The sequence below is a fragment of the Oxyura jamaicensis genome, chromosome 1, assembly GCF_011077185.1.
Source record: "Oxyura jamaicensis isolate SHBP4307 breed ruddy duck chromosome 1, BPBGC_Ojam_1.0, whole genome shotgun sequence".
NCBI classification, from domain to species: domain Eukaryota; kingdom Metazoa; phylum Chordata; class Aves; order Anseriformes; family Anatidae; genus Oxyura; species Oxyura jamaicensis.
Window position 1 is genome coordinate 110,926,250 of NC_048893.1, and position 11,753 is coordinate 110,938,002.

General features: G+C 39.3%; 1 protein-coding gene across 1 annotated transcript in view; it reads right to left on the reverse strand.

Annotated features, from left to right (window-relative positions):
- KCNJ6 (potassium inwardly rectifying channel subfamily J member 6) overlaps positions 1 to 11,753 on the reverse strand; it is a 168,132-nt gene that overhangs the window by 155,286 nt on the left and 1,093 nt on the right. The gene's annotated exons all lie outside the window — the stretch shown is intronic.

Here is an 11,753-nt window from a genome sequence, read left to right on the forward strand (position 1 = left end):
ATCATCTGATGATAGACTATTCACACAGAAAATCAAGTTATACACTGAGAAGCAGCCAAGTTAGCAGCAAGAGACAAGGATATTCAAAGTGGAAGGAAATCTAAAATTTAAAAATGAGAATAATGAACATGAGAATATTAAAAATCAAAATAGATGAGGAGGTCCCTGATGACTGCAAACAGGCAAATGATATGCCTTCCTTTTAAAATAGACAAGAAGGTGGATTTAGGAAACTACAAGATGATTAGTCTGTCTTCAGTCCTTGAGCAAAACTGTGCAGGAAATTCTCAAAAATATGTTTCCAGACACATGAAAGACGAGAACATGATCAGGAACAGCCCTTTGAAAATCATGCTTAACCAATCTGGCAATCTTCTACAATGAAATGACTGGGTGAATGAGGTCTGTGGGCAAAGAGAGGACAAGTGGACTAGATAGGTAGACTGTACGGAGGGGTGAAGAACTGTCTGGACCTTTGAGCTTGAAGGGTGTGCAGTTTCAAGTCTAATGGTGGTGCCAGGGGTTCATACCTGCTAGGTCCAATGTTGTCTAATGGTTTCATCAGGGATTTTTAATATGGCCAGCCTCTGAATGACACCAAAATGGAAGGAGCAGTTGGTGCACAAGGTTGGTGGGTGTGTTATTCAGAGGGATCTTGACAAGCAAGATGAATGGGTTATGTACATCATAAAGTTCTACAAGGACAAATGCAAACTCCTGCACCTGGGGCAGAGCAAGCCATGCATCAGTGTAGGCAGGGGACCAATTCATTAGGTAGCAGCTCTGCAGATCTATGGGTTCTACAGACAGCAAGTGCACATGGCTCAGTGGTGTACCCTTAAATCAGTGAAAGATGAATGTATACTGAGATGCATTAGTAATAAAATATCAAGAAGGATGAGAGATGTGATTATTCCCTACTGCTTGGCACTGGTAAGATTTGACTAGAGACCTGCAGAGGTCCCTTATAACCTACTTTTTTTATATTTCTGTGAAATGATTTCATAATTCTTATATTCAATCATATCAATTAAGCTTTGTTCTGAGTGCATTAGAGATCCAATGTAAGGTTAAGATAGAGTAATTTTTACATATATATTCAACAAGAGCCTGTTCACATGAACCAAAATCCTGAAAGAGTGTAGGACATGCAAGATTTGATCCTTGATTATTAGATATATTCACAGGTAATGTAAAGGAAAAACATTTTATTTTGCAGTTACTTGTATAAGTATTTTTATTTGGGGGATGAAGCTTTTTATTTTTATTTTTATTTTTTTTTTATAGTTCTAATTTTGACCTCTGTACTAATCCTTAATACATGTTTATCTAGCTGCAACAGAACTACACTCTTCTCCTCCTCTTTGCCTCCCACGTTGGTGTGTAGGATTAAGCAGAAGTGTTAATTCTAGGTTATTGAGTATCGCTTTGATGATTACAGTTATAACCAGAGAGCACGGTTTGGGATTGATTTTTTTTTTTTTTTTTCCTAAGGAAAGACATTCCTTAGCATGTCTTTGGTGAAGCTCAAGTGAATATGGGAACAACTGACAAAATCCAGTCCTTAGACTGTGAGTATGCTGAGTTTTGGGATACATACTCTGGGTCCACCCTCACTCAACTTTAGGTCTCACTGAAAATAAAAGCTAGCCTGAAGCCAGAAGCCTGCTTGGTGTAGAAAGTTAAAGTTCTTCTTCTGTGTAATGTTTAGATAGTGGAGCCTGATTTTTGTCCCTCTTCTGCTCATAAGGTGGTTGCTTGAGGCCTTGTTTTAAAGAATAACATGAAGATTTCCTGTTGATTCAGTTGGTGGTGTTTCCTCTCACCTTTCCCAATTGCACAGCCCAGCTCGTTAGCTTGTCTTTTTCTTGAACCATATGGCATAGCCCTGCCTACACACTTGTTGGCTACAACTTCACTTGGGATTTTAATGGGCCTACTGCTCAAGAAAATGACTTTTCATTAGGTCTGATCTAATGTTTGCTTACTTATTGGGAAGGTCTTCACACTGTATCTAGTCCAGCATGACGATGAGCCATGATACCTCTTTCAGGAAGAATATGTTTTCCCTTCTCTCAGTTTCTACTCATCATAGTGGTCTGTCTAAACTGCTGATCTAAACTATTTTTGCGTTGCTCTTAAACTTAGACTTATTGTTATAAATCGATATGGGTCTGATCCTGCACTACTTTTTTTTTTTTTTTTTTTTTAATGGAAATTTTTACTTAAGGGAAAGTAGCAATAGCAAAAAAACTGACTTAGTTCTGATTTTTTAAGAAGTATGATGATATTTCATTTGTTGTTGTGGGGAAGTATAATAACATTTTTTATGCATCTGATTTTTCTATTTCAGCTGTGCTCATCTACTGCTGCTTACTGACATTCTATGCAATTTGCAACAGCCATCCATTTTAAAATAATCTCCTTTGAATTGTATTTTCATATTTACTCCCAAATCCATGCTTTGGACCTAAACCAGACTGATCTTTGTTCAAGGTCAAGCAAAAATACTCTGTCTCCAAATTCTGGTAAATGTTTGGGGTGATACACAGCCATCTTTGTTGGAAATATTCTCTGCCTACTGTATTGCCAGGGAGCTGCTAAACACCCATAGGAGTACGATGTGCTTGTACTGCAGTGAAATGTGAGAAACTGCATCTTAAAATCATCATAAAGAATAAGGAATTCAGAATATTCGTAGACATTTCTAAAATATGTTAGTTAATCACCTTCTCTCTATCTCCTGGCTGTACTCTTAGAATTACATAGCACAAATAGGAAAAAAAGTTTAGGCTGGATTATACAAAGATTTCTGCTGACAGTTGTAAGTAATGAAGTCATCCTGAGCTATACTAAGGAAACTGTATGTCAGACCACTCTCTCCTATGTGCTAGCCTATTTAAAATAAATTTACATTTAAGGTCTGATATGAAACCCATTGAAATTAATGGAAAGACTTTAATACTCTTTGACTCAAATACATATACAAGATCACATATTTCCCGTGATTCTATTTCTGTAACGGGTTGGCAGGATTTACTATTCCTATACATTTTCAGCAAATTATCCTCTGGTCTCTTTTATTATTATTACTTTCCCTCATGATCACATCATACATCTTTTCTCTCCAACATCTCTAAGGGCCTACCTGATTTTTCCTACCATCCACCAGCTTAATTCTCTTCTAAGATGTGAGCTGTGTGTGATTCCCCAAACCCACCAGTTTGGCTTCTGAATGCAGCTGTAATTAAAAACAGAACAACAAACAAACAATGAGTTCTCTTCTTTGAAAACAGTTCAACCCAGAAATTCTTCCTAATTCTGCTTTCTTTATTTTTTAAGTCTTTGACTTTATACAGTATTTTTGCTTGAATTCTGGTTGGAGATGAATTTTTTTCATATCTGCTATTGTTACCTCTTATTTCCTGAACAGAACAAAGTTATTCCCTGCAGCACACACTGCTGGAATGCAGTGTGACAACAATAGACATTTGTAGCTTATACACAGTGGGTACTATTTCTTTTCTAGATAGCAGTTTAGAATATTTTAGTAATTATTTTGTATATATTCATGAGGCAAGGACATTGCTAGTGCTAATTTAGTGTATTAACTATGTTGTAGTTTCTTGTGAAATGTATTTCTGAATCCTGTGACCTGGTAAGAAATTGATTTGTATGAAAATGATAAACTCATTAGTTGCAAGAGGTAGAGAGATGGAAAATAGCAATCAACAATATTGAGAAGATGGAAATAGCCTTACATTTTCAGAGAGCGAACCCAGAATAGTGGAATGAATTGTTCTGAATGTGGGAGGACTTATGATCCAGTTCAAGGGTTGTTTATTTTTTTTCCTTTCACTTTTTTGTATGTTTTAATTCCTCCTCTCTTGACATTTTCTCCCTCCCACCCCTTCCAGATTTTGACTGTCTTAAATTTTTGTGTAGCATCTCTGACTAGAGATGGAGAACTCAGTCAGACCCAGAATTTAGCATTGGGATGCTGTAGAAGTTTGTGGTCATTTTTTAAATATGTAAATCCAAATGTTGAAAAAGAAGTAATGGCAATGAACGTCTAGAGAACAGTTACTTGAGATCTGTGTTCTCACATGCACTCATAGCACTCACAAGAGCCAAACCAACACTGATCAACAACTACCACAAAATCATACTGTAAATACCCTATATATAATTATAGTCACCATCACTAACATATTGCACATATTACTGGACAATTTTGTTAATATATAGGATCTTCTATTTGCTTGATTCTCTTTCTGATTTTATTAATAACTTCAGTATATTTCTGGAAAGTAGATTAGCATTACTTTGTTTTTAATCCTGAAAGACTTCTAATGCACTTTGTGCTTTAATGTAATTATGCCTAATAGATGGAATACAGCAGCTTCATAAAGATTGTTCATATCCCTGCCGGATACTTTGCTTAGATAAGCGGGTATCTAGTTTATTTAACATGATTAACTACCTGAAGTATTAAAATTCTTATACAGCAATTTGTAACATCCAAGAACTGCAAGATTACTGGAGAGACACTGCATTTTATGGGGCAGCCCCAGTTTGATGTTCACACCACACTGGGTAGTGTTAATGGGCTGCAACCTAATAGCCTCCTTTCTCCTCCTCCCCTGTAAAAAATAATGCTAGGTGAAGATTTGATAATCCCTAGTTCCCCTTCAGTAAAGAATTAAATGAAGCATTTTATTTATCTCCCATCTAAAAGGTCTGAAGCACAAACCAATATGCTTTCCTGCATTTGTACCAGAGAAAGCAAGTAGCATGCTAAGGAGAATACAGCACCATGCCTCTACTGTTTCCACTGGAGCTGGCACAGTTTCCATCACTTCCCTTCTAGCTCAGCCTTCTTTCTTCTCCATATTGACACAGAGGTCATGATTCAGAGCCTACTGCAACTGATGGTACTCTTGATATCCTTAAACAACCACTGGTTTTAATTACCAAAAAAAGTTTCCTTCTACCCTTGCATATCTATGTTCTCTCCACTCCTGCTGTTTTTTCCAGTTCTGATGGTTTAAGGCCACCTCTGAGATCAGGAAGTGCTGAGCTCCATGCTGCAGCTGAAGTTCATCAGAAACAATGGGAGAAAATAACATCAAGCTTTACTTCCATGTATTCTTGAGATTTTTATGTCAGCCAGGAAAACAGTGATGTAGGACCATGCAAATCAAGAAATTTAGTGGGTACAATTCTGTCTGGAAGCTCAGAAAACAGGGTTTCATCTTCTACACCTTCTGCAAAAATGGAATGCTACATTGGTTTACGTATTTGAGATGCATCCCATGAAACCTGAAGCACCAAAATGTGACATCTCTAGAGGTCTACTGAGATCTTTGCTAGACTGAAGTTTCACTTTAGAGTTGCCTGTCTCTTCTCAGCAACTCTATAGGGAGCCCAGAAAAACTGTTCTTGAAAAGCAGACATTGATTGTTGAAGATTTTTCTGTGGAAATCTAGCACCATGGAAATCAATGAGGAGTTACCTCTTCATGTCCAGACAGATACTGAGCTGGAAGAAGAGGCGTCTTAATTACAATCACTTAGAATAAGTGCTTCTTTTCAAGAATGGAAAATTGATCTGACAAGCAGATAGAAACTGCAGACTACATGTGTCAACAGGAGATGGCGGGAGAAAAATTATGAAGGTAGGAAATGTCATTATTTTCTCATTCTTCAAATTAATACTTTGAGGCAATTGCTCATTGTTCTAATGAACCTCACATCTTGAGTATGATAAATACTAAATTATGTGAAATATTTTCTCCTTTGCTTTCATTGACAAACTTGTCTGTATTGACTAGATACAATGAGAGGGTTTTTGTTTGTTTGTTTTGTTTTGTTTTAAATAGCAAAAACAAAGCATTTCCTGCAACGCTGCAAAGAGCTCTGAGCTGGTGAGCTGAATGCAGGGATGCTTATGATAAAGCACTGCAGAACGCAGTTGATTAGAGCATTGAATTAACTATGCTCTCATGCTCTCTCTCTCTCTCATCATCTTGTTCTTTCTTTCAGCCTTCTATTTCACCCTTTCAATCTGCACATTATATTATCTTTCTTTTATTATTATTATTATTATTATTATTATTATCCTGAGAATTCAGCACAAATGTCAGCACTCTGCTTTCCTTAGCTAACAAGCCCCAGCATTCTGCACCAGAGAGTCTCAATATGTCCTGTGCACTGGTGGCTTCCTCTGGTCAGGCTCCAACAGTCTATCTAGATTAAATGAATATGGACTAACACAGTACAGCTGTATAAACTTATGATCTTTACCGTTTATTTGACTATGAAATGCTGTGACTGATATGACAGCAGCAATCAGAACTAGGACTTCTAGTTCTAAAGGTGCAGTTGAACTTAACGACCTGATGCAGTTAGGTCAAAAGGTATGAAGGGAAATGAAATTCAAAGTTAAGGATCTGTCTGCAGGGCTGTGGTGAGATGTAGGACCAAGCTTGTGCTAAAGCTTCTCTCCACACCAACACTGTCTCCAGAGTGTAGCCATGGTGCACACAAGGATCAGGTGCCACTGCTTTGCGACTGAATGACAAAGATCACATTTACATTTGCAGCAATTGCCCGAAGTCTCTGAGTTAGAATGAGTCAGATACTTCCTCTGGTTGGGAGACTTTTCTGAAGGCTCAGGTCTCCACATACATTGCAAAGTCTGAAGGTTAGCTCCCTCAGTATGCAACACTTATGATGTACATGCAAGGGTAGGTCATTGGCAGTAAAGTTTAATAGCAGGCTCTCTGACTTAAATGTTTGAATGAGCCTTCACTGCCTGCACTAATAGAGTTATTAATGCAAATGCTTTAAAAACTTATATCTCTGTAGGACTGTGATTTACTCCTGTGAATTGCAAGCTATGTGTGAGAGAGTTCAAGTTTTCTAACTACAAGGCTAGTTAGATATACTATATTATTTTGAGAAAATGAGACAAGAAATAAAATGTTTCTTGGAATTAAATAATATTCAAACTGAAGAATTGTCTATGTTATAAATATGTACTACCATCCAGATTCTTACATTCATTTTGAGGTATAGACAAGCCTGATAGAATAGTCTTTTTTTTTTTTTTTTTTTTTTTTTTTTAATATATATTTTCTAATATTAAGGTAAAATATATTATTGTAATAAAGCAATGCCTTTTCTCATCTTATTGTCAGTTAGAGCTACAGTAATGGTATGATTCCTGTTCTTGTGGATGCTTATACTGGTAATATGTTGTACCGCATATGCAGATACCATTAATGGCTGACCTGAAGCAGTAACTGACAAATAGAAACAGTGAATCAATGGGTTTTCACCTTTTTAGATGATTTATTTATTTATTTATTAATATTAAACTCTATTAACTAATAATCCAGACCAAAAGTTCTTCTTGTTTATGTTAGAGACTGTCCTGCAACGTCTGCCATTAACTGGGGCTTCTGCAGTCAAGACTGTGTACAGTCCCTCCATTTGCAGAGATCTTCACTGATTTTACTGGTCATTGTGTGGCCATGAGGATCCATTCACCTGAAGTGCTAGCAGAAATTGCACATCATTTAAGAACTTTAATATTTTTTTAAAATATTTTTTTCGCCCTGTATCAGAAGGCAGGATGTTCTGCTGGTCATGTATAAGCTTGACAATAAAGTGCATGTCACTAGCTAGCAAAAATGCATTTTAATGTTCCTTTAAGCTGCAAATAAGATATAATTCCTTAGTTGTGAAATTATCTTGGCCCTGCATGATATCCTACTAGAAGTACCATTGGTGATAAGTTAAATGAGGATGGTGCTTTGATCCTCCTTATAATTCATACTTGCAACACAGTACCTCTGCAGTTGCCATACTGAAGTATATAATGACTAAAAAATGTCAATCTCTGCACATGATTTCTGAGTTTTTTCCTCCTCCAGACCCTGTATGGACAGAACTGCTACCATTCACTTTTGCAGTATGCTGAATTGGGGTGGGCTGTCCTTTTGACACACAATCCACAATAATGTTATGAGTAGTATTTATCTGAATCTGAAAAGCTGAAAGCTTTTCAGATCTGAAAGCTTCTAGGTTCCATGACAGTCAGCACCCTTGCACATAATTAAAAATTGTATTGTTGTATGAAAAAGTGGACTTAGTAACCTATTTTTTTCAAGTCTTTTAATTTCAGCTACTCATAACACAAGTAATATAACTGTATTTCAAATACCAATATCATTCTAGTAATACATCTGAGACACAGTTTAAAAAAATATACACAACCATCTTCCAGGAAATCTCTGTTAAGCAGAAATGAGATTAGAACTCTTTCCTTGGGTCTACAGGCCAGTAAATTCAGCATTCATTTTTTCAAAGGTGTTTGTTGGTTTCTGCATAATCATTATTAAATATTGATGCATAATATACCAGGAATACTGTTTTCTAGTATCAAACCGCCTCCACCACTAAAAATCATGTATCTATATAAATGTAATAAACACCATCTCTCTCTTTTAAAACTGTTGGTGTTTAATTTTCCCAGTTAAAGGCAACATTTTGTAGCAAGCAGATGATAAAAACACTGATCAGAGCTCTAATGCTTTTAATAACAATGAAAAGAAAAAAGAAAAAAACGTGAACATACATGTACTCTACAAGGCATAAACCACTACTACTTAAGACACAACTTAATTTATCTGAATTATATGTATTCTTTTACTTCTTACTTTTGTAGAACCAATAAATACATTCTTGAAAAAAAAAATACCATAAGGATATCATGACAAAACCAGTAAGCTTACTTCAACATTGTCCACAGTTCCTGGTATTTATAGATGAAAGAAAGAACAGTATAGGATTAACATCTGTGAAATATTTGAATAAATTCCTTGTATTGGATTTTTTATGAAAAATTATGTCATATTTCTCTTTCATAATTTGAATGAATATAAAACAAGTTTACAAATAGATGCTTGTGAAAAAAATGTTTTCTGCAGTAAAATAATGCATCTTGGGAAGCTTGTATTAATTTTTGTGCAAATGCACTGGCAAAAATTCTATAAAGAATTCTGTCATTTACGGAACTGATTGAGGTTGTGGTTGTGGGGTTTTCATGGATGTTCATATATATACATCTGTATATATATGCATATATACATATATATATGTGTATATATATGTGTATATATATACATATATATATATAGTTATGTTGCTTACAAGGTAAAATCATTTTGTAATTATCTGATAAAATTATTCTGACACTGCAGGAGTATTGCCTTATGTAACAAAATCAATAGCTTCAAGTATAATAATTGAGCTAGTAACTGCTCTGAAGGTTTGTAATCTATTACTTCTTCCAATTTTCCCACAGGAAAATAATGAGTTCCAAAGCCCATACTTACAGTTTAGTCCTTAATTTCTACACTCCTAATGAGATAAGCCTGAAAATGTTGGGCCTGTCATTAAGAAATTCATGTCTCTATTTCCAAAAAGGCTTAACTTGTTAATTCACTTGACTTGTCCTGAAGTGTAGTTTGGGCAAAATGTGAATCTACAGTTCTTTACTAAAGAACTTCAACTATGATTCTTAGAGATAAATTTACTTGGGGTCCCTGCATGAGTAGAGATCCTGACTACCTCCCATGCACAGATAGGAATCACCTATGTGATTGTCTCTGGACTTATTTGAAATGGATAATTTATAACAAAGAAGGAATCTAGAAGTAGGTGTGAATTGAAAATTTGATTATAGTTGAAGCATAACCTCAATTGACTGAGAATTTAGACTCAAACCCAATAATTCTGCATGTATCTATAGTTTACTGCCCATCAAGACCAGGGTAAGGTTAAATAAATCTTGTTTGCTTAATGAAAAAAGAACATCCTGACACAGTGAACAGCACAAAAGTGACTAATCCATCTCTATCTTCCCTAGTGAATATTATTCATTATGCTGCTTGCTTTTCTAGAATATTTTTCCTAGTCTGAAGCAGTAATTGCATATATAACTACTAGTATGAGATATGTGTAGCAACACTGAGCCAATAATTCACAGCTTATCAGTGTAATAAATATCTGTTTTTATTTTCTTATTTTTTTGCCACCAGCCTGAATCCTTCCCTCCCTCCCCCTTTGTATATTTCTTTAAACGGTGCACCAAATGTCTGAGAGCAGTTCCTGATCAGTAGGTGATTTTCTAATTAGTTGAACATGCTTTTCTGACTGGCAGAAACTTCACATATGCAATTGTACACTTCAACAGTGGGGTATCTCCCAAAGCTAAGATTGCAATTTCTCAACAAGTTTTCCTCAGGAAAACAAGTTGAGAGCATATATTTTTCACCATTTCTTCAGGGCTCATTTTATAGATATTGTGCGTGTGAACGGTCCTGCTGGGGAGCCATAACAAGCTACTGAGAACCACTACAAAAGACTCATAAGAAGTTGTTTCTCTTCACAAGAAAGCTCAAGCAAGTTCGTTTCGAGCATGCCATTTGTTAATACTTGCACTCTCAGCTCCCGCATCCGTTTGCCTCAGGAAAGTTTAGCGGCCCTAGGTGAGGCTTCCTATGGTTCCCGACACCCTGCGGGGAGCGGCATGGGCTTCTCAGGGGTGTCCTCAGCTGAGAGAGGGAACCGATTGTCCCTCGGGGACGCCTGCAGGGGTGCCCCCGCTGCCTCCCGGAGCCGCACGGGCCCCGGGCGCTGCTCATGGTGCTGAAGCGCCGCTGGCCATGGTGCTGAACGCGCCGCTGTTCGTGGTGCTGAAGCGGGGGAAGCAAAGCCCCGGGGCCGCCAGGGAGCGAGGGGAGCGGAGGGAGAGGCTGGGATAAGCAGCGATGTGGAGCTCGCCTGGAAGCAGTTTCTCCCTCTCGCGAAACGTGCCTCCCGCCGCAGCTGGAGAAGGGGCTCCCCTTCTCCACGCCGGGCACCGGCATCCCCTGCGGCCGAGTGTGGAGATCCCTTCCCCATCGCGCCCCCCGGCCGCTTTAACGCTTTTACCACGAGAGGAAAGTTTTGTCTGCGATATCTCTTCTCCCTCCCCTCTTTGCGACGGGACTTGGAAGGAAAGGGGAGGCAGCGGCGGCGGGGGCCGGGGGAGGGGAAGGGGGGAGTTATCTCCTACTTATTTATTTATTTAGCTCTTTCCTCCCTCAGGTCGCCATGGTGATACAGAGCTCGCTCTCCCTCCGACGAAGAGGAGACGGGCAGCCCCTTCGCAAACAACCCCCCGTCCCCTCTGCTCCCGCCGCTGTTTTACCCCAGAGGAGACCCTTCCCTCCCTGCCCATCTGTCGGGGCCGGGTCCGCGCTGCCCCCTCCACACCTCTCCGGGTCCCCTTAACCCCAGCCCCGGCTGCCCTCAGCGCTGCCCGGTTCAGCCCAGCGCGACCCCGGCTCCCCCCAGCGGGGCCGCCCCCGTTGGCCTCCCAGAGAAGGAGTGAGACGGGAGCAGCCAAAACAGCCCCCCTACACCCCTCTCTTTGAAGTTTTTCCCAGCCGGAGCGCCGCCGGGGAGTGGGCGACCAGGCGGGACGGGGCTCCCCTAGGCGCCCCTCTCACCCCTGTAGGCGGGTGCCGGCTGCCGAGCCCCGGAGCGTGAGGACCCCCGGGCGGCCCCAGCCAGGTCCGCGGTGGCACCGCTCTGCCCGAGGGCGCGGGGCTCCTTCTCGGGAGGCTCCCGCGACGGCAGCTGGAAACGGGGCCCCTGGGGCCGGCCGGCAGCGCCCTCCCCCCCCCCCCCCGCCCTCCA